Below are 24,705 nucleotides of genomic sequence, written 5' to 3' on the forward strand. Positions count from 1 at the left end.
GTCCCAACCGGTAAGAAGGACACATGCTCCACTATGTTCATAGCAGCCTTATTTATAATAGCCAGAAGCTGGAAAGAACCCAGATGCCCCTCAACAGAGGAATGGATACAAAAAAATGTGGTACATTTACACAATGGAGTACTACTCAGCTATTAAAAAGAATGAATTTATGAAATTCCTAAGCAAATGGATGGACCTGGAGGGCATCATCCTGAGTGAGGTAACCCAATCACAAAGGAACTCACACAGTATGTACTCACTGATAAGTGGATAATAGTCCAGAAACTTAGGATACCCAAGATATAAGATACAATTTGCTAAACGCATGAAACTCCAGAAGAATGAAAACAAAAGTGTGGACACTTTGCCCCTTCTTAGAATTGGGAACAAAACACCCATGGAAGGAGTTACAAAGTTTGGAGCTTTGACGAAAGGATGGACCATCTAGAGACTGCCATATCCCGGGATCCATCCCATAATCAGCTTCCAAACGCTGACACCATTGCATACACCAACAAGATTTTGCTGAAAGGACCCAGATATAGCTGTCTCTTGTGAGACTATGCTGGGGCCTAGCAAACACATAAGTGGATGCTCACAGTCAGCTATTAGATGGATCACAGTGTCCCCACTGTAGGAGCTAGAGAAAGTACCCAAGGAGCTAAAGGTATCTGCAACCCTATAGGTGGAACAACATTATGAACTAACCAGTACCCCGGAGCTCTTGACTCTAGTTGCGTATGTATCAAAAGATGGCCTAGTTGGCCATCAGTGGAAAGAGAGACCCATTGGACTTGCAAACTTTATATGCCTCAGTACAGGGGAACACCAGGGCCAAATTGTGGGAGTGGGTGGGTAGGGGAGTGGGGGGGAGGAGATGGGGGACTTTTGGGATAGCATTGGAAATGTAAATGAGGAAAATACCTAATAAAAATAAAAATAAATAAATAAACATAGTGGAGCAAGGGTCCTTGTTATATATTGGAGCATATTTTGGGTATATGCCAATAGTGGTATAGCTGTGTCCTCAGGTAGAAACTATCTTCAATTTTCTGAAGAACACCAGACTGATTTCCAGAGTGGTTATACCAGCTTGCATTACCACCAGCAAGGGAGAAGTTTTCTTTTTTCTCCACATCCTCACCAGCATCTTCTGTCACCTGAGGTTTTGATCTTAGCCATTCTGACTGGTGTGAGGTAGAATGAAATCTCAGGGTTGTTTTGATTTTCATTTCCCTGATGACTAAGCATGTTGAACATTTCTTTAAGGTGTCTCTCAGCCATTCTAGATTCTTCAATGGAGAAGTCTTTGTTTAGCTCTGTACCCCTTTTTAATGGGGTTATTTGGTTCTCTGAAGTCGAAGTTCTTGAGATCTTTGTATATATTGGATATTTGGCCTCTATTAGATGTAGGATTTGAACGGATCTTTTCCCAATTTGTAGTTTAACATTTTGTCCTATTGTCAGTGCCCTTTGTTATATAGATGCTTTTCAATTTTATGAGGTCCCAATTGTCAATACTTAATCTTAGAGCATGAGCCATTGGTGTTCTGTTCTGAAATTTCCCCCTGTACCAATGTGTTCAAGGCTCTTTCTACTTTCTCTTCTATTAGATTCAGTGTCTCTGGTTTTATGTGAAGGTCCTTGATCCACTTAGACTTGAGCTTTGTACAGGAGATAAGAATGGATCAATTTGCGTTCTTCTACATGTACATCACCAGTTCAACTAGCACCAGTTATTGAATATGCTGTCTTTTATCCACTGGATGGTTTTGCCTTCTTTGGCAAAGATCAAGTAACCATAGGTTTGTGGGTTTATTTCTGGGTTTTCAATTCTAATCCATTGATCTACCTGTCTGTTTCTTTACCAACACCACATGGTTTTTTGTTGTTTTGTTTGTTTGTTTTTATTAGATATTTTCTTTATTTACATTTCAAATGTTATCCCCTTTCCTAGTTTCCCCTCCAAAAATCCCCTATCCTCTCCTCCCTCTCCCTGTTCACCAACCCACCCACTCCCATTCCTGGTCCTGGCATTCCCCAATACTGGGTGGGGCATAGAACCTTCACAGGACCAAGGGCCTCTCCTCCCATTGATGACCAACTAGGCCATCCTCTGCTACATATATAGCTAGAGCCACAAGTTCCACCATTTGTTTTTGTTGATTGGTGGTATAGTTCCAAGGAGCTCTGGGCTTACTGGTTAGTTCATATTGTTGTTCATCCTATGGGGCTTCAGACACCTTCAGCTCCTTGGGTATTTTCTCTGGCTCCTTCATTGGAGACCTTGTGTTCCATCCAATGGATGACTGTGAGCATCCACTTCTGTATTTGCCAGGCACTGGCAGAGCCTCACAGGAGAAACCTATATCAGGCTTCTGTCAGCAGGCTCTTGTTGGCATCTGCCTAGTGTCTGGGTTTGGTGGTTGTTTATGGGGTGCATCCCCAAGTGGGGCAGTCTCTGGATGGTCATTCCTTCAGGCTCTGCTCCGAACTTTGTCTCTGTAACTCCTTCCATGGGTATTTTTTTCTCCATTCTAAGAAGAAATGAAGTTTGTTTGTTTTTTATCTCTATTGTTCTGCAGTACAGCTTGAAGTCACGAATGGTGATTCCCCCAGAAGTTCTCTTATTGTTGAGAATACTTTTTGCTATCCTGGATTTTTTGTTATTCAAGATGAATTTAAGAATTGCTCTTTCTAGCTCTGTGAAGAATTGAAATCTTGATGGGGATTTTATTGAATCTGTAGATTGCTTTTGGTATGATAGCCATTTTTACTATGTTAATCCTGCCTATCCATGAGCATGGAAGGTCTAACCATATTCTGAGATCTTATTTGATTTTTTTTTTCTTCAGGGACTTGAAGTTCTTGTTGTACAAATCTTTCTGTTGCTTAGGTAGAGTGACACAAAGATAGTTTAAATTATTTGTGGCTATTGTGAAGGGTGTCATTTCCCTAATTTCTTTCTCAGCCCATTTATCCTTTGAGTAGTAGAAGGCTACCAATTAGAGTTAATTTTGTATCCAGCCACTTTGCTAAAGTTGTTTATCAGCTGTACGAGTTCTCTGGTGGAATATTTTAGTTCATTTATGTATACTATCAAATCATCCACAAATAGTGATATCTTGACTACTTCCTTTCCAGTTTGTATTCTTTTGACCTCCTTTTGTTGTCTAATTGCTCTGGCTGGGGCTTTGAGTACTATGTTGAATAGATAGGGAAAGAGTGAGCAGTCTTTTCTAGTCCCTGAATTTAGTGGGATTGCTTCAAGTTTTTCTCCATTTAATTTGATGTTAGCTATTGGTTTTCTGTATATTGCTTTTATTATGCTTAGGTATGGGCCTTGAATTCCTGATCTATCAAGACTTTTAACATTAAGGAGTGTTATGTATTTTTTTCAAAGTATTTTTCAGCATCCTGTGTTTTTTCTTTTTTTTTTAACTTTGTTTATATACTGAATTATATTTATGGATTTCCTCATATTGAACCATTCATGCACCCCTGGGATGAAGGCTACTTGGTCATGGGGAATGATCATTTTGATGTGTTCTTGGATTTGTTATGTGAGAATATTACTGAGTATTTTTGCATCAAATTCATTAGGGAAATTGGTCTGAAGTCCTCCTTCTTTGTTGGGTCTTTGTGTGGATTTTTTGTTTTTTTTTTTTTCCAGTGAAACCATGGCTTCATAGAACAAATTAGGTAGTCTTCCTTCTGTTTCTACTTAGTGGAACAGTTTGAAGAGTATTGATATTAGGTCATCTTTGAAGGTCTGATAGAATTCTGCACTAAAACAATCTGGTCTTGGGCTTTTTTTAGTTGGGAGACTTTTAATAACTGCTATTTCTTTAGGGGTTATGATACTGTTTACATGGTTTATCTGATCCAGATTCAACTTTGGTACCTGGTATCTGTCTAGAAAATCCTCCATTTCATCTTGATTTTCTAGTTTTTTTAAGTATAGGATTTGGTAGTGGTATCTCATGATTTTCTTAAATTTCTTTAGTTTCTTTTATTTTGTCTTATACTTCATTTCTAATTTGTTTATTTGGATACTGTCTCTGTGCCCTCTTGTTAGTCTGGTTAAGGGTTTTTCTATCTTGGGAATTTTCTCAAAATACAAGACCTGGTTTTGTTCGATCTTTGTGTAGTTCTCTTTGTTTTTACCTGGTTGATTTCAGTCCTGAGTTTGATTATTTCCTGCTGTCTACTCTTCTTGGGTGTATTGCTTCTTTTTTGTTCTAGAGCTCCTGATTTTGAGTAAGTCCTTTTCTTTTTTTCATAATAGCTGGACCAATACCTCATCCCAATTCACCCCAAGTATTTTGGAATGCAGCTGGATTTTGCATTCTATGGGGGTTCTTATTTTTTTCTCCACCCTTCTCCATTCCCTGATTTTCACCTTTTTAGCCTGCTAACACTAGATAGGAGAGAAAATAAAATAGAGAGAAAAGAGGGACTACATTATTCTTATTCTTATAATTATTTCTTGCTAATTAGTGGTATTGTATTGTCTGGGGCAAATTTAATCTTCACTGTCAGGATATCTAATTTCTTATTTCATCTTTGCACATGACTACTTTCAAATAGAAATCAACCAAACACTAACAACTCACTAAAATTATCCCAACTCTAAGGCCCTAGCATTTATATATCATGTGATGAGTCCCCAGAATACCCAGTGTCACACAATTATAGAATCTACAGCTAGCAAAATTTTATTCATGCTATTTATTAGAGCAGGAGGCAAATCATAACCAGCTGCTGTGTACAATCTGAAGCAAACCCATTCCTAGGATTAAAAACTTAGCCTTCATATATTTCTGAGGTTTTAAAGAAATGACAATCTATCTACATTTTTCACTTTCTATTTTAAGACATTAATTGTGCTGTGTATAGTGGGAAACTATGAAAATATAAACACACCCACATTGCAATGCAAAACGTTTACAGGCTTCCATTCTGATGTTAACACATCCTTATCATATTGGCTGATTTAATTCCAAGACTCATTCTATAATGTGGTGACTCTCAGCTTCTCTTGTGTGCAACATCTCATAATTTTTGCTGCAGGGCCATTGAGCCAGGCCCCAAAAGTCAATTTATGACAATAAGAAACTACCTTTAGTGTTTCTCTTGGACCTACAATAATTGGGCTAGTGGCAACACTTGTCATATGACCTGCACACCCCTGAAAGCATAGGCCTTCTTTGTTGCTCATATTTAGAAAATCTGTTGCTGCTACAAATGGCTTGTCATTTTTCTTGTGCAACATACCATATTTCTCATAGTTAACTCACAGTATTTGATATCTGAGACATTTAGTGGCTTGCCACAGTCTCTTTCTTTTTTTTTTTTTTTTTTTTGAAAGTTTTTGAACTTTATTATTTTTAATATTTTTTTAATTAGGTATTTTCCTCAATTACATTTCCAATGCTATCCAAAAAGTCCCCAATACACTCCCCCCCCAGTCCCCCACCGACCCCCACCCTTTGGCCCTGGCATTCCCCTGTACTGGGGCATATAAAGTTGGCAAATCCAATGGGCCTCTCTTTCCAGTGATGGCCGACTAGGCCATCTTTTGACACAAATGCAGCTAGAGTCAAGAGCTCTGGGGTACTGGTTAGTTCATAATAATGATCCACCTATGGGGTTGCAGTTCCCTTTAGCTCCTTGGGTACTTTCTCTAGCTCCTCCATTGGGGGCCCTGTGATCCATCCTATAGCTGACTGTGAGCATCCACTTCTGTGTTTGCTAGGCCCCGGCATTGTCTCACAAGAGACAGCTATATCTGGGTCCTTTCAGCAAAATCTTGCTAGTGTATGCAATGGTGTCAGCGTTTGGAAGCTGATTATGGGATGGATCCCTGGATATGGCAGTCTTTAGATGGTCCATCCTTTCTTCACAGCTCCAAACTTTATCTCTGTAACTCTTTCCATGGGTGTTTTGTTCCCAATTCCAAGAAGGGGCACAGGGTCCACACTTTGGTCTTCGTTCTTCTTGAGTTTCATGCGTTTAACAAATTGTATCTTATATCTTGGGTATCCTAAGTTTTGGGGCTAATATCCACTTATCAGTGAGTACATATTGTGTGAGTTCCTATGTGAATATGTTACCTCACTCAGGATGATGCCCTCCAGATCCATCCATTTGCCTAGGAATTTCATAAATGCATTCCTTTTAATAGCTGAGTAGTACTCCATTGTGTAAATGTACCACATTTTCTGTATCCATTCCTCTGTTGAGTGGCATCTGGGTTCTTTCCAGCTTCTGGCTATTATAAATAAGGCTGCTATGAACATAGTGGAGCATGTGTCCTTCTTACCGGTTGGGACATCTTCTGGATATATGCCCAGGAGAGGTATTGCTGGATCCTCTGGTAGTACTATGTCCAATTTTCTGAGGAACCGCCAAACTGATTTCCAGAGTGGTTGTACCAGCTTGCAATCCCACCAACAATGAAGGAGTGTTCCTCTTTCTCCACATCCTCGCCAGCATCTGCTGTCACCTGAATTTTTGATCCTAGCCATTCTGACTGGTGTGAGGTGGAATCTCAGGGTTGTTTTGATTTGCATTTCCCTGATGATTAAGGATGTTGAACATTTTTTCAGGTGCTTCTCTGCCATTCGGTATTCCTCAGGTGAGAATTCTTTGTTCAGTTCTGAGCCCCATTTTTTAATGGGGTTATTTGATTTTCTGGAGTCCACCTTCTTGAGTTCCTTATATATATTGGATATTAGTCCCCTATCTGATTTAGGATAGGTAAAGAACCTTTCCCAATCTGTTGGTGGTCTTTTTGTCTTATTGACGGTGTCTTTTGCCTTGCAGAAGCTTTGCAACTTTATGAGGTCCCATTTATCGATTCTCGATCTTACAGCACAAGCCTTTGCTGTTCTATTCAGGAATTTTTCCCCTGTACCCATATCTTTGAGGCTTTTCCCTACTTTCTCCTCTATAAGTTTCAGTGTCTCTGGTTTTATGTGGAGTTCCTTAATCCACTTAGATTTGACCTTGGTACAAGGAGATAGGAATGGATCAATTCGCATTCTTCTACATGATAACCGCCAGTTGTGCCAGCACCATTTGTTGAAAATGCTGTCTTTTTTCCACTGGATGGTTTTTGCTCCCTTGTCAAAGATCAAGTGACCATAGGTATGTGGGTTGATCTCAGGGTCTTCAATTCTGTTCCATTTGTCTACTTGTCTGTCGTTATACCAGTACCATGCAGTTTTTATCACAATTGCTCTGTAGTACAGCTTTAGGTCAGGCATGTTGATTCCACCAGAGGTTCTTTGATCCTTGAGAAGAGTTTTTGCTATCCTAGGTTTTTTGTTGTTCCAGATGAATTTGCAGATTGCCCTTTCTAATTCTAATTACAATGTTGATCCTGCCAATCCATGAGCATGGGAGGTTTTTCCATCTTCTGAGATCTTCTTTAATTTCTTTCTTCAGGGACTTGAAGTTCTTGTCATACAGATCTTTCACTTCCTTAGTTAGAGTCACACCAAGGTATTTTATATTGTTTGTGACTATTGAGAAGGGTGTTGTTTCCCTAATTTCCTTCTCTGCTTGTTTATCCTTTGTGTACAGAAAGGCCTTTGACTTGCTTGAGTTAATTTTATATCCAGCTACTTCACCGAAGCTATTTATCAGGCTTAGGAGTTCTTTCCAGTAGGGGCTTTTCAGAAGGGCAGAGAAGTTGCAGATCTGTATTTCTGGCTACAATAGATCTACTGGGAGGCCTTCATTCTATTGAGTCTTCAGAGAAGCAGTCAAGGTGCTGTCCTGTGTGAAGCTGTTCTCCAGAGGGGCCTACAGACTGTGGTTTCTCTTTCCCTGTGTGCAGCAGGGAGGATTTCAGGAGGGTCAATTGCCCTGCATGCTACAGAGCCCTCAGGAGGTCTTCAGACTATGGTGTGCAGTTGCCCTGTGTGCTGCAAATCTCCTGGGATGCCTCAGGCTGTGGTGTCAGATGCCCTGAATGCAGCAGATCTCCTGAAATGGCTCATGATATGTTGGCTTCAGGGGAACAGACTAGGTAGGAGTGTGCCCCAGCAGAAAGGACAAGGTGGAAGGGGAGTCATATCTGGCAAAGGAGAGGTGAGGCTTGTGGGGTGAATGGACCCAAGTCCAATAGGCTGTGGGACTTCCTGAGTGTTCTTACCAAATGCTCTGAGTGCAGCAGATCTTCTGGATGACTCAGAATATGGTGTCTTCAGGGAAGCAGCCTAGCTAGCAGTCTTGCCCAGCAGAAAGAATCTGGTGGAAGGGGCTTGTGAGTGCTTTCGTGATTTCTTTCTCATTATGTTCATTTGTCTATGCAAATGTTACCATGTTTTATAGTTTGATTTTATACACCACAAATTTTTTGCATTAAGGTATCTAGTCTAACACTGTTCTAGTGTAGATTTTAGGCTTATCTGTACATGAAAGCATAGACTCTTTTAACAGTACAATTGACCTTGTGCATTGCTATTATATAGCTTTAATATAAACCAGACATTGCACTGTTGTCTAAAAATATAATTACAGAATTGTAAATAGTGCAGAAACTCATTTAACAGCAATACCTAAAAATTTCATAAAGAAAATAGAATCTAAACTATTTGTCTGATCAAATACTTGGGTAAATTAACAAATATATAATGATAATTCATGAAATGGCTATGTCCATGCTTGAAATATTTAGCCCAATAATCTATAAATGCAATGCAATGATAATCACATGGCATTTATAGTTTAAAGAATGACAATATTCCCATTTGAATCCAAATAAAACACATGTATATACAACTTAATAGTTCATTATCTGTTCACAATATAAGAATTATTAGCTACATGATATAAGCAATGGAATGAATATTGTTCAGTGTATGCAATAATAAATTCCACAATTCCTATATCACATTATGTATACAGATTGTTTTCAGGATCACAAAATTTTTAGGTAATATAAAAGTTAATGCTGACCTTGGAATATATAGAGAACATAGAAGAGGAAATGCATTTTAAATAAGTTTTAAGTAATATCAAACATAAAAGGGTATAGGTTAGGTAATATACAGGCAAAAATGTTTCTCCTATGAATTAATCTATAGGTAGTAATGTAGATTCACAATGGTTACTGAAAAGAAAGAAGTTAATACTTAGAATAAATAGGAAATTCTTAGGTAATCATATCAAACCCAAAGGAAGTGTAATTGAGTAGCACGCACAAACACAAACATTCAACGCCGAAATTATATGTTTGTGTTTATTGGCATGTAGATACTCACGTATGTTCAGGTTCACCTGGAAATATGTACAGCTGCATGTGCTACCCAGGTGACCTCAGGTGTGCTTCCTCAGGAGCTATCCACCTTTATTTTCTTTTCTGAAACCTGCCAGGCTGGAACTTAATGTGTAGGCTAAACTAGCTTGCTAGTAGGCTTCAGGGCCATCCCCCTATCTCCATCTCTCCACACAGATAAGATGAATGTGTACCTCTCTGTCTGTTGACTTTTAAATATTAGTTTGGGGGGATGAGTTCAGATCCTTGAGAGGAGCAAGCATTTTATCAACTGAGGCATATCTCCATCCCCCAAACTTCAGATTTATTTGAAACCATAGAAACACAAAACAATACTACCTTGTGCATGTCTGTATCATGAAATGTAGAAGCCTACAAATGTTAGCAGTGATGATCAAATATTTCTAGTTATGTGGTCTGAGCTATTGCTGTGAGACAAACCTTATTATCCAAACATAAAACTGTTTTATTTATAAGCACAAATTTTAGATGAGGCTTATCCTCCGGAGGTTCATATGGGTGACTAAAGTGCTCACAGTCTGAAGGACAGAGTTATCTAGAGGCTTCTTTGTTCTCCTATTAGCTCTATTAATAGGTTTAAAAATAATCAGATGTAGTCTTCTTGCACCTGAATCACCTTCCCATACTTAGTGACATTAAGTCACTAAGTATGGAATTGTACACTTCTGCAAGGGCCTGCAAAACTTTAAATATTGTTCTGATGAAATGTAGAGTAAATGTTTCCTCATTAGGAAACTGATACTGAGGATCTCTGATACTGAGGTGTTATTATATAAAGATACAACCTGAAGAAAATTCTGAATGAAATATGAAATGAAGTGCTCATAATCCTTGTATCCGAAAGTCCTTCCAAGGATACAGAATTCTGAAGCTAGTGTGCCCCAGGAAATTGAGAGTACATGCATACAGATGTATAATTTAACCATGTAGGTGACATTTGTGAGTTTAAAATTACTTAAATAATTAATCCTATTGGAACCAATAAATAAAATGGAACCATATGATGCAAAATTACACAGTACTTAGCAGTTGACATAGGTAAATGCTTAAATATGAATGTATCTAATAAGATACTGAGAAATACATTCAACAAGCTACCTGATCCATAGGTAAAAGCCATATTGGCTGTAAAGAGAAAACAAAGTTCTAGTCTCTTATGGAATGTGTTTACTAGGGAATTATATAGAATTTCATAATTTCAATCCTTAGATTTAGACTATAGAAAGAGTGTGGCATGTGATGAGGTAAAATCATTGTGGTGTGATCTGTTCTGTTTCAGTGTCTATTAAGGAACCCACTGGTGCTGACTCAGATACTCTGCAATGTCACAGAGTCTTTGACTTTTAAGGCATCTTCACATTTTTTGCCCCTATATTTACAAACTGAGTTTTTAATAATGCCAACGTATTCTGCTATGCTCACAGGTAGATATTTCTTCTTACTGGGCTTATTTCAAACCTTTCACAATGTGCATATATAAGTGATATATATTTAAGAAATACGTCTTGTAAGCAGAAGACAGAAAGTATAGTGTACTTGAGTTCATTTGCTGAAACTACCATAAGAGGAACACTCCCAACACCACATAAATATTTTTAATAAATAAAATTTCACAATGCACCTTTTATAGCTCATTATCTTCCTGTCTCTCTTCCTATATAACTGCTCATTTCATTTTTCTCCTAATTAAGAAACAACTGTTCTCATGTCGCAGTCTATCCTCCTTTTAACTGCTTCTATAACTTTCTTCTTGTACTCATTGTACAAGTATTCTTCTTGTACTTCTTGAGTACTCTGTCTATACTCAAAAGTTTTTCTAAATATGCACAGTGACTACTGATTCTTCTGTTTCTTTCACCAGAAACTGTATGTTTCAGATTTAGATTGGGTTGAACTTAATGTATTATAACTATGCTGTGCTATTCTGTCTTCTTAACTGCCAAAATATAGTAGGAGATTATAAACCTAATGAGCCCATATAAGGAGACACACAATCCATGTATTTTCTTTAAAAGCCATATGCCTAGATTAGGCAGATCTAGGGCTATAGTAACTTATTCCCAGTTATAAAGACCCTTATTCCTTTCTATTTCTCCTGGCTATGCAGTTCTGATCCAGGGCTGCTTCCTCCTGCTCTGTCTTCCTCTTCTTCCCACCCACCCCCTCCTTCTGTCTCTCCTTGCAACCCCTCTCTCAAGTATCTAGTCCTACCTTTCTCCATCTCCTACCCAATCACAGCGTCTAGCCTTCTATTAAATTGGGGAGAAGGTTCAAGTAGCATTACTTGAGTACCTTATCACCTGCAGATTGGGGCAATCACATCTTGAAGAATCAGTATTTAAGATTACAAGATAAGAAACACTAGACCAACCCACTACACCAGAGAGAATCCACTATTTATGTTCATAAAATTGTTTACCTAAGAGATATAAAATTATATTTTATCTTAATTCTTGTAAACAATGACATAATGCCTAAGTCCACTGATATCATTTCATGCATATTTGTATTTTTTCTTTTTATTGAATATTTTTTAATTTAAATTTCAAATGTGTTCCCCTTTCCATGTCTCCCCTTCAGGAATCCCCGAATGCTATGTCCCTCTACCTGCCTCTATTAGTGTGCTCCCCCAGCCACCCAACCAATCCCATCTTCCTCCACTGGCATTCCCCTACACTAGGGCATCAAATCCCCTTAGGCCCAAGAGACTCTCCTCCCACTGATGCCAACAAGGCCATCCTCTGAAAATGTGCAGCCGAGCCATGGGTCCCTCTATGTGTACTCTTTGGTTGGTGGCCTGGTCCCCATGAGCTCCAGGGTATCTGGCCAGTTGACACTGTTGCTCCCTCCATGGGAATGCAAACATCCCCAGCTACTTCAGTCCCTTCTCCAATTCCTCCACTGGGGACCCTGCACTCAGTCCAATGGTTGGATACAAGCATCTGCCTCTGTATTTATCAGGCTCTGGCAGAACCTCTCAGGAAACTGCCATGTCAGGCTCCTGTCAGCAAGCACTTCTATACATAAAATAGTGTCCAGGTTTGGTGACTGTATATGAGATGGCTAATATCCACTTTTCAGTGGGTGCATACCATGTCTGTTATTTTGTGACTGAGTTGCCTATTCAGGATGATGCTTTCAAGTTCCATCCATTTGCCTATGAATTTCATGAAGTCATTGTTTTTGATAGGTGAGTAGTATTCCATTGTGCAAATTACCACATTTTATGTATTCATTCCTCTCTTGAGGGACATCTGCATTGATTCTGGCTTCTGGCTATTATAAATATGGCTGCTATGAACATAGTGGAGCATGTGTCCTTATTACATGTTGGAGCATCTTCTGAGTGTGTGCCCAGTAGTGGTATAGATGGATCCTCAGGTAGTACTATGTCCAATATTGTGAGGAACTGCCAGACTGATTTTCAGAGTTACAGCTTGCAATCTCTAGCATCTGCTGTTACTTGAGGTTTTGATCTCAGCCCTTCTGACTGGTGTGAGGTGGAATCTCAGTGTCGTTTTGATTTTCATTTCCTTGATGACTAAGGATATTGAACATTTCTTTAGGTGCTTCTCTGCCATTAGAGTTTCCTCAGTTGAGAATTCTCGGTTTAGCTCTGTTCCCCATTTTTAATGGGGTTCTTTGGTTCTCTGGAGTCAAATTTCTTGGATTCTTTGTATATATTGGATTTTAGGCCTCTAGTGGATGTGGGATTGGTAAAGATCTTTTCCAAATTGGTTAGTTATTGTTTTGTTCTGTTGACAGTGTCTTTTGCCTTACAGAAGCTTTGCAACTTTATGAGATCCCATTTTGTGATTCTTGGTCTTAGAGCATAAGCCACTGCCATTCTGTTCAGGAAGTTTACCCCTGTGCTCCTGTGTTCCAGGCTTCTCCACACTTTTTGTTTCAGAATATCTGGTTTTATGTAGAGATCCTTAATTGACTTGGACTTAAGCTTTGTTCACTGAGATAAAAATGGATCAATTTGCATTCTTCAACATGGTGACCTCCAGTTGAAACACTTGTTGAAAAATGCTGTCTTTTTCCCACTGGATGGTTGTAGCTCCTTTGTCAAGGATCAACTGAACAAAGGTGTGTGGGTTCATTTCTGGGTCTTCAATTCTATTCTCTTGATCTACCTGCCTGCCACTGTACCAATACCATGCAGTTTTTGTCACTATTGCTCTGTAGTACAGTTTGAGGACAGGGGATGATGATTCCCCCAGAAGTTCTTTTGTGAAGAATAGTTTTCCCTATCCTGTTTGGGTTTTTTTGTTTGTTTTTGTTTTTTGTTTGTTTGTTTGTTTAAATTCCAAATGAATTTGCTAACTGCTCTTTCTAATTCTATGAAGAATTGAGTTGGAATTTTGATGGGGATTGCACTGAAACTGTAGATTGCTTTCAGCAAGATACCCACCCCCCCCTTTTTTTTCTTTATTAATCTAGCCAATTCATGAGCACAGGAGATCTTTCCATCTCATTTCTTTCTCAGCCAGTTTATCCTTTGAGTAAAGGAAGGCTACTGACTTTTTTTTTTTTTTTTTGGTTAATTTTATATCTAGCCTTTGCTGAAGTCATTTATCACCTGTGGGACTTCTGTGGTGGTATTTTGGGGGTCACTTAAGTATACTATCATATCATCTGCAAATAGTGATATTTTGATTTCTTCCTTTCCAACTTGTATCCCTTTGCTCTCCTTTTGTTTTCTAATTTCTCTAGCTAGAACTGCAAGTACTAGCAGCCTTGTTTACTACCTGACTTTAGTGGGATTGCTTCAAGTTTCTCTCCATTTAGTTTGATATTGGCTACTGGTTTGCTGTATATGGTTTTCACTATTTTTAGGTATGGGCCTTGAATTCCTGATCTTTCCAAGACTTTTAACATGAAAGGATGCTGAATTTTGTCAAATGCTTTTTCAACATTCAATGAAATGATCATTTTTTTCCCTTTGAGTTTGTTTATGTAGGATATTTCATTGACGGATTTCTGTATATTAAGCCACCCCTGCATCCCTGACATGAAATCTACTTGATCATTGTAAATGATAACTTTGATTTGTCATTGGATTCACTTTGTGAGAATTTTATTGCATGTTTTTGCATAAATATTCATACATGAAATTGGTCTGAAGTTCTCTTTCTTTGTTGGGTCTTTGTGTGGTTTAGGTATGAGCCTAATCATAACTCCATAGAACTAACTCGGTTGTGTTCCTTCTGTTTCTATTTTGTGGAATATTTGAAAAGTATTGGTATTAGGTCTTCTTTGAAGGTCTGGTAGAGTTCTGTACTAAAACCATCTGGACCTGGGCTTCTTTTGGTTGAGAGACTTTTAATGACTGCTTCTATTTATTTAGGCTATATCAAACTGCTTAGATACTTTTTCTGATCCTCATATAACTTTGGTATTTGGCATCTTTCTAGAAAATTGTCCATTTCATCGGATTTTTCATTTTTGTAGAATATAGGCTTTGTAGTAGGATCTGAAGAGTTCTTTGAATTTCCTCAGTTTCTGTTGTTATATCTCCCTCTTCATTTCTGATTTTGTTAATTTGCATACTGTCTTTGTTCCCTCTGGTTAGTCTGGCTAAGGGTTTAATCTATCTTGTTGATTTTCTCAAAGAACCAGCTCCTGGTTTGGTTGATTTTTTGTATAGTTGTATTTGTTTCAACTTGGTTGATTTCAGCCCTGAGTTTGATTATTTCCTGTAGTCTACTCCTCTTGGGTGCATTTGCTTCTTGTTGTTCTAGAGCTTGCAGGTATGCTGTTAAGCTGCTAGTTTATGCTCTCTCCAGTTTCTTTTTGGAGACACTCAGAGCACTGTTAGCACTCTATTTCCTCTTAGCACTGTTTTCACTGTGTTCCATAAATTTGGGTATGTTATACTTTCATTTTCATTAAATTCTAAAGTCTTTATTTTCGTTATTTATTTCTTCCTTGACCAAGTTATCATTGAGTAGGGCATTGTTCAGATTTCATGTTATGTGGGCTTCCTGTTGTTTTTGTTGCTATGGAAGACCAGCCTTAGTCCATGGTGATCTGATAGGATGCATGGGATTATTTCAACCATCTTGTATATGTTGAGCATTGTTCTGTGACCGATTATGGTCAAATTTGGAAAAGGTACCATGAGATGCTGAGAAGAAATTATATTCTTTTGTTTTAGGATGAAATATTCTATAAATATATGTTAAATCCATTTGGTCCTTAACTTCTATTGGTTTCAATGTGTCTTTGTTTAGTTTGTGTTTCCATGATCTGTCCATTGATGAGAATGGGGATTTGAAATCTCCCACTATTGTTGTATGAGGTGCAATGTGTGCTTTGAACTTTAATAAAGTTTCTTTTCTGAATGTGGGTGCCCTTGAATTTGGAGTATACATGTTCAGAATTGACAGTTCTTGGTAGATTTTTCCTTTGAATATCTAGTGTCCTTCCTTATCCTTTTTGATAACTTTTGGTTAAAAGTCTATTTTATTGGGTATTAGAATGGCTACTCCAGCTTGTTTCTTGGGACCATTTGCTTGCAAAATTGATTTCCAGCCCTTTATTTTGAGGTGGTATCTGTCTTTGACACCGAGATATGTTTCCAGTATGCAAAAAAATGCTGGGTCCTGTTTTTGTATCCAGTCTTTTAGGCTATGTCTTTTTCTTGAAGAACTGAGTCCATTGATGTTAAGAGATATTAAATAAAAGTGATTGTTGCTTCCTGTTATTTTTGTTTTTTAGAGGTGGAATTGTGGTTGCATGGCTATCTTCTTTTGGGTTTTTTGAAAGAAGATTACTTTCTTGCTTTTTCCTCCTTGTGTTGGAGTTTTCCTTCTATTATCCTTTGTAGGGCTAGAATTGTGGAAAGCTGTTATGCAAATTTGTTTTTGTCATGGAAAGACTTGGTTTCTCCATCTATTTTAATTGACAGTTTTGCTGGGTATAGTAGCCTGGGCTGGCATTTGTGTTGTTTTAAGGTCTTTATAAATCTGCCCAGGATCTGGCTTTTATAGTCTCTGGTGAGAAGTCTGGTGTAATTCTGATAGGTCTGCCTTTATATGTTTCTGGACCTTTTTCCTTTAATGCTTTTAATATTCTTTCTTTGTTTTGTGCTTTTTTGGTGTTTAACTATTATGTGACAGCAGGAATTTCTTTTCTGGTCCACTCTGTTTGGAGTTCTATAGGCTTCTTCTAGGTCCATGGACATCTCTTTCTTTACAGTAGGGAACTTTCTTCTATAATTTTGCTGAAGACATTTACTGCCCTTTAAGTTGGAGATCTTCACTCTCTTCTATACCTATTATCCTTAGGTTCAGTCTTCTAATTGGCTCCTGGATTTCCTGGATGTTTTGGTTTAGGAGATTTTTGAATTTTGCATTTCCTTTGACTGTTGTGTCAATGGTTTTTTTTTGTTTTTTTTTTTTTGTTGTTGTTGTTGTTTTTTGGTATCTTCTGCACCTGAGAGTTTCTCTTCTATCTCTTGTATGCTGTTGGTGATTCTTGCATCTATGATCTCTTTCCTAGGTTTTCTATCTCCAGGGTTGTCTTCCTTTGTTATTTCTCTATTGTTTCTAATTCCATTTTTAGATTTTGGATGGTTAGTTCAATTGATTTACCTGTTTGGCTGGGTTTTTCCTGTAATTCTTTAAGGGATTTTTGTGTTTCCTGTATTTCCTTTGTGCTGTGTTACAGGATCAGCTCCCAGTGCAGATGGAAACTAGAAGAATCCTGTCCCAGGCTGTCCTCAGTTCCTGTGCCCTGAGGGTTCTACATGGGTCCCTCTAAGCAGATGTGGTAGTCTTACTTGTGCTCACAGGCTTGTCTACCCTCCTGGGAGACTAGCTCTCTCCAGGAGGTATTTGGTTATGGAGCACTGTGGCACAGGTTCAGCTCCCAGTTAAGATGTTTCATGAATATTTTTAAAAGGTATTGTATGTGTCACTAAACAGCAGTTGCTATGCTATACATTATCAATCTTAAAAGTGTATTGAGAATTGGGCTCTCTGAAAATCATTGTAAATGGAGTATTTAAAGATTCTAGAATTAATCAAAAATTGACTAACATGATAATTGATTTTAGGCTATAAATGTCAAGCAGGCATGTGACAGCATAGTGTAAAGAGAAAACGAATAATAGAGGATACTATTCTTTAAACAAAGACAAGATCAGGAAGATAAGAAAGAGTGGATATAAAGTATGTGAGAAAAAGAAAGCAATGCAAAACAAAAGAAAAGATAAAGCCAAATATTAACAAGTGTAGAAACCACTTTAGGAGGTGTGGCACTTAGAAGTGGCACTTTTAGGAGGTGTGGTATTGTTTGGTAGGCATGGCCTTGCTGGACAGAATGTTTCACTAATTGGTGTGGTTTGAATTCTTAGAAGCACAAATTAGGCATGTAGTCACTATCAATTCTGCCTGTTGATCCGGATGTAGAAAAAAAGGCCATCTTGCGGAAACAATCTACAGATTCAATCCAATCACCATCAAAATTCCAACGCAATTCTTCATAGAGTTAGAAAGATCATTTTGCAAATTCATTGGAATAACAAAAAACCCAGAATATCAAAAACTATTCTCAGCAATAAAAGAAATTCTGGGGGAATCACCATTCCTGACCTCAAGCTGTACTACAGAACAATAGTGATAAAAAACTACATGGTATTTTTACAGAGACAGGTAGATCAAAGGAATAGAACTGAATACCCAGAAATGAATGCACACACCTATGGTCACTTGATCTTTGACAAAGGAGCTAAGAAGATGCAGTGGAAAATAGGTGGCATTTTTCAACAAATGGTGCTGGTTCAACTGGAAGCCAACATTTAGAAGAATGCAAATCAATTCAATACAATATTGAATAGATATGGGGAGAGTGTGCATCATTGTCTTGTCCCAATTTCAGTGGGATTGCTTCAAGTATATCTCCATTTAATGTGATATAGGCTGTTGGTTTGCAGTAAATTGCTTTTAATATATTTAGGTATGGGCCTTGAATTCCTGTTCTCTCCAATACTTTTAACATGAAGGAGTGTTGTATTTTGTCAAATGCTTTTTCTGCATCTAAGGAGATGAGCATGTGATTTTTTTCTTTGATTTTTTTATAGTGGATTATGATAATGGATTTTCCTATATTAAACCAACCTTGCATTCCTGGGATGAAGCCTACTCGATTGTGATAAACGATGGTTTTGGTGTGTTCTTGGACTCAGTTTGCTAGAATTTTCTGGAGTATTTTTGCAATGATATTCGTAAGCGAGATTGGTCTGAAGTTCTCTTTTTTGGTTTGGTCCTTATGTGGTTATGTATCAGAGTAATTGTGGCTTCATAGAACAAGTTAGGTAGTGTTCCTTCTGTTTCTATTTTATGGAATAGTTTGAGGAGTCACACCTCTGACCCATAATTGTTCCTGTCTGAAAGAATTACAGGGATGGAAATGGAGAGGTGCCTCAGGAAAAGAAGGTCCAACGACAGGCACAAAGTGGGATCCAGTTCAAGGGGAGGTCCCAAAGCCTGACACTATTACTGAGGCTATGGAGCACTCACAAAAAGGGATCTCTCATGCCTGCCCTCCGAAAGACCCAACAAGCAACTGGAAGAGCCAGATGCAGATATTTGTACGCAACCAATGGACAGAAGCAGCTGACCCCTGTTTTTGAATTAGGGAAGCCTGAAAAAAGCTGAGGGGAAGGGCAACCCTGCAGGAAGACCAACAGTCTTAATTAAAAAGAACCCTAGAGATCTTTTAAACACTGGACCACCAAACAGACAGCATACACCAGCTGATATGAGGCCCCCAACGTACATACAGTAGAGGAATTCCTGTCTGTGTTCATTCAGAGATGATGCACCTAACCCTCAAGAGACCCCAGGGAGTTTAGAGGTCAGTTGGGGTAAGGGGTGGGGGCATCCATGTAGAGTACAGGGTGGGATGGGGAGGAGGTGTGGGACATGGAGCAGTTGGAGGGTAGATGGGGGGATGGAATATGGAGTGTAAAAAAATGAATTAAAAATAATATTTTTTAAAAAAGAGTACATTTGTATCAGAGGATAATCTTGTCAGACAGCAATGGGAGGAGAGGCCCTTTGTCCTGTGAAAATTTGATGCCCCAGTCTATGTGAATGCCAGGGCGGGGAGGTGGGAGTGGGTGGGTGGATCATGGAACACCCTCATAAAAGCAGATATAGAGTGTTGGCATAGGAACTTTCCATGGGGGAAACTGGGAAAGGGGATAACATTTGAAATGAAAATAAAGAAAATATCAGCCGGGCAGTGGTGGCGCATGCCTTTAATTCCAGCACTTGGGAGACAGAAGCAAGCGGATTTCTGAGTTCAAGACCAGCCTGGTCTACAGTGTGAGTTCCAGAACAGCCAGGACAACACAGAGAAACCCTGTCTCAACCCCACCCCCACCCCCACCCTCCCACCCCACCCCCAAAAAAGAAAAGAAAAGAAAAGAAAATATCCAATAAAAAAAAGGGGGAAAAAACGAAATTGGCTAAATGGAGTTCTGGTCATCAAACAATGACCAATGTTCATCAGGATCGGTTCACCTTGAGTTGTGAGGCAGTCTTTCACAGGCTTGGAACTCTCCCACAAAGGCTAGAGTACCTGGCCCCAAATCCCCAGGGAACCACACATTTCTGAACCTGCAGCAGATTCAGAAATATTTCTTTTGGGACCCAAAGCTATAAGATGGCTTTAAATTGTTTGGACCCTGACACCCTAGAGAGGCCACATGACATAGTGGAGAGAGAGAGAGAGAGAGAGAGAGAGAGAGAGAGAGAGAGAGAGAGAGAGAGAGAGAGAGAGAGAGAGAGAGATTGACATTCCCAGGGCTCCTGAATCATTGGAAGGCTGAGCATTTGACTTAACTTCCATGAGCCTCTGTTCCTCAATAGGATAAATAAGTTGGTTCAAGGATAAATCACAGAGGTCTGCAGTTGCCTGCCATGATTCTTGCTCACAGTAATCATGGATGGAACTGTTCAAGGTCATAAAATTGTGAAAGGAAGGGGATCCTGAAGAAGTTGACTCTGCCATTGAAACAGACATGATTGCAAGGAGTGTTTTAAAGATGAGGGAAGGGAGCTGCCAGGGCCTCAGAATATCCACTTGTGAAAGGAGTATGAGAAGGTTATTCTTCGTCACATCTCTTCTACAAAGTCAAGCAACTAAGTCTGCATGCCAGCACAAGGCATGGAGGGGAAGGGGCCTCCGGCTCCTCGGGTGGAACTAGAAGCCACATGGTTTCTTTGTGTCCCACCATCTCATCTTCCTCTGAGCAAGTCACAAAGGAGAAGTGCTACCATCCCAAGTGAACTTTTCCTTTCTGGTTTCTTCTCAACTCTCATGGCACACCTAAAAGATTTATTATGGGGGGAGAAAGGGCTGGAGGGGGCATGGCTGGTGTGAAATTCCTACTAGTCTGAGTATTGAGTGGTTTATCACACATAACTACCCTGTGACAGATTAGGTTCAGTGAAAGAAATGGCCTGCAAGCAGCATCCTAGTTTGTCATTTATCTCCAGAGAAAAGTTGCCACAGTAACGAGGATCAAAACTTTGTCTGACAAACCAGCAAAGAGTGGAAGAAACAGAGTGGGATTGCTTGTGGAAAAATCCTCTCACCATTATGTAGGGCATAGAGACTTTACATGGAATTGCAACATATAAGGAAAGTCAGACATAATTTTTATTTGTAAATGAACCAGTTAGATAAAAAGTAAAAGGTAAGGGCCAGGGAGATGGCTCAGACAGTGTCTGCTACTCTAGCACAAGGACATAGATTTGTATTGTCATTGCATCATAAAATCTTGGTGGATGTGGCAGTATGCACACACATGCACACTTGCACATACATATGTACACAGCACAATAGGGAGTAAAGAGAAGGGAGATCCCTGGAGCTCATTGGCCAGCCAGTCTAGAAAAACCAATGAATTCTGGGTTCAGTAAGAGCTCTTCTCTCTGTCTCCAGAAAAGGTATAGCTATCAAGAAAGATGTAGACATTTATTTAATATTTGTCCACACAGATACACACACGTGTGCATGTGTGCACACATACAGAAAGTGAGGATGTTATATTTCACCCATTTGGTGATTTGGTCTAAAAACTCACTGAGCGCTGTCCTATGCAATGAGGATATAATCATAAACACAACAAAGTACCTTGCACACTGCCAACACACTCAACACAGCAATAATGCATCCTGAAACTCACAAATACTAAACATCATTCTGTGACCTTAGCATGGAGGGTTAGGCTCTTACTTAAATTATAAGTATAGGACAGTATGTTGTTTAATTAGCTACCGATTATAAAAACCTTAACAACTCCCTGTTTTCTGCATTTTCATTGTGGAAATAGAAGGAGAAGAAAAAGAGTAAATATAGTACAGGCACAAGGGATCTGCCAAGTATATTTGTAGGTTAAGAGTAGGAGGCAGAGTGTTGTTCTCTGCCATTTAACCTACAGAGGCAAACCCCAAAGTCATCCCACTATTATCATTCTAAGTAAAACCACCTGCTAGTGCCTTTAAAACAAAACCACACAGCACATTTCTAAGTCAGATGGAAACACACTCGTAGTCTGAATTACTATTGCTTCCATTAGCATGGATGATCAAAAGTTTACTCTGTGTGTTCAATCAAATCTCTCCCCAAGTGGGTCCTAAAATAAGCAATTACTGATGTTCCTCCCACTCCTGCCCTGTAGGACGGATCCTGAAGGAGAAGGGATATTGAAGCTTAAGGCAGTATACTTCCTGGTGCGTGGATAATGATGAGAAGGGAAGCCCCTCCGCCTAGGAAGGTGAAAGAAACGGGTGTGGCCTGGGAAAACCAAACTCACTCCTTTTTGCAGGATCAATGATGTCAGAGGCGAGGGTCAGGGTTGGAGGGGGGAGGTAGGAGAGGGAGGGAATGTGAACTGGCTAGTTACTTTTCTCTTCTAAAAGGGAATCCACAGGCCATTCTGAAACAGTACTCAGCCAAGGCGGGCTTCGAACACTACCCCAACAATAGAAGATAAAAAATGAGAGAAGGGGACAGAGTGAGAGACAGAGACCAAGGCACAGACCCTCACAGCACAGGGCTGTCAGAGCTCCGTGAGAAAGAACAGTGGCATTGTGCCTGCATTGGTAGAAGTGACCCTCCTGCTATTTCAGTCTCAAAGGAAGCCCCCTCTGTTCACCTTCTCATTAAAACAGCCTCTCCAGAGAAAACGCTGAGACCACACAAAGCAGGACATTCATCACTAGGGCAACCTATGCACGCAGTGGAAGCTGGCGGGCGGGCACAAAGGGCTGGCTTTGGGCTTTGTGGGGAAGCTGCTGCTCTCTGCCTGTCTTGGTGTACGTGAGATTTAGACAGTAGAATGGGATGGAAATCAAGGTTTATATTGTGTTTGCCTGTTGTAGGTGTACTTATAAAGAATGAAATCCCCATTTAATTCAATGTTGCTTTGTAAAGTAGGCAGCAACCCACCCAACACCAAGCCTTTCTTTCCCAATACATCAACGTCATCATCCACAGTCCATTCCATTTTATCCCATTTATGACAATTCAATCAATCTTGCTAGTTATCTTGAACATGGCTTAGGCAGAGAGTAAATCTGCTAAAGCATTTGGGTACATGTCTTCTCAGTTTGGGCCTATCCGCTCCCATTCCCTCCCCTTCCTCCCCACTGCAAGACAGCACATACCTCCATGGAACACTACAATGCACCTACCAACGGATCAAAAGTAAGGCTACAGTGCCATTCACATAAACAGCAAAAATTCCTGCAAGCCCTTTTTGCCCTATGTATTTAAAATGTATATAAATACTTGGAAACAATGGTCTTTAAAAAACAAAACAAAACTCTCCATTCCACAGTGACAAGGAACAAATGGTCTTGTAACAAAATATTAGCATTCACCTGAGCAAACTTCACTCCACCAGGAACCCTCACAGACCTTCTTTTGCTCCTGATGATGGAAATAAACCACTACCTTCAGCTGCAGTGCTAATACTGTACTTCAGCTTTGTTTTAATTTGCTGTTAACATGCATTTTTCAGAGTAATGTCATTCCTGGAGAAATCATCTTTAGCATATTAGAATCTCAAGCAAAAGGACCTCTGTGGACACCTGGGGCAGATTCTTAGATATAGAATCTGTGAAATTAGATTCCTTTTCCTTATGTCTTCTGAATCAGGATGAATTGGTTTTTATCTGTTTCATAACTATTCTTTCCTTTTGTCTTAAATCTATTTTTAAAAGTACATAAACAAGAAACATTGTAAGGCTTGAAATGAAATTTTAAAGTTGTTAATGTAATATATAATAATTATGCAAATGTAAGTGTACATTTGCATATGCATATATCTTCTAATAATATTCAACTCCTTACCCCCTCTTTTTTCTCCTCACTGGTAATTTTCCTCTGTAAAACAGTTCGCATTCTACCTTTCTGTCATGAAGAAACTTAACAGCGAGTGTGGTGGTGAACACTTCTAATCCCAAATTTAAGAGGTAGAGGCAAGAAGATTAAAAATTCAAGGCCAGAATCAACTACTCAGTGAGTTTGAGGCCAGCTTGAACTAGATAAGACCCTGCCTCAAAAAAGAAAAGGTAATTTTAAAAGAATTTCAATTGGATTTAGCTAACTCTTTCACATTTACCTAGAGAACTGGGGGATTAGGAAAATAATCACAAACATAATACCAACTGTGCAGTTTGGGTCTTGTCTCACAAAGAAGGGAATGTTAAGAGATCGAGGCCCATAGTAGTGCTATTGAAAGAGCCTGTGGACCTTTAAGAAAAGGGACCTTGTTTTAGTTAACTCTATATCACTGTTGCCAAAATTCCTGACAGAAACAGTTTCATAGATGAATGTCATACCTGGGCTCACCTTTTCAGATTTATGAAAGGCAAGGCAGGGCTGAGTAGTTCCCTTCATGGCAATTCCAGACTCCAAGAAAATGGGACAGCAGCACTCTCCCTATTTTCTCCTTTTCAGATATTTATTTCAGATGCTCACTCAGGGAAGATGACTCTCACACTCAAGGTGGCATCCATATTCAAGGCATGTCTTCTCCCCTCAGCAAGTTCTCCCTTGAAAGTGCCCTCATGTACCCATCCCTGCATGCCTCTCTGTCATGTAGCTGTTTCCTCTAAATTAAAACATTCCATCATGGAGAGAGGTGGATGGCTTACAAGATTCGGGAAGCTTAGGAAAGTTGTAAGACTTATAAGGTTATAAAGCAAAACACATTTGCAGAAGAGAAGAAGCTGTCTGGTGAGAAGTGCCTACAATTAGAGCAAAAGTTTCCATAAACGTGGCTCTTGTGAATCACCTCTCAGGCTAGGGTAGATTTTCCAGAGATGCGGCTGCCTTTCAGGTACTCAGACCCTCATAAACTCATT

The sequence above is a fragment of the Mus caroli genome, unplaced genomic scaffold, assembly GCF_978045245.1.
Source record: "Mus caroli unplaced genomic scaffold, Mus_caroli_1 scaffold_1, whole genome shotgun sequence".
NCBI lineage: Eukaryota > Metazoa > Chordata > Mammalia > Rodentia > Muridae > Mus > Mus caroli.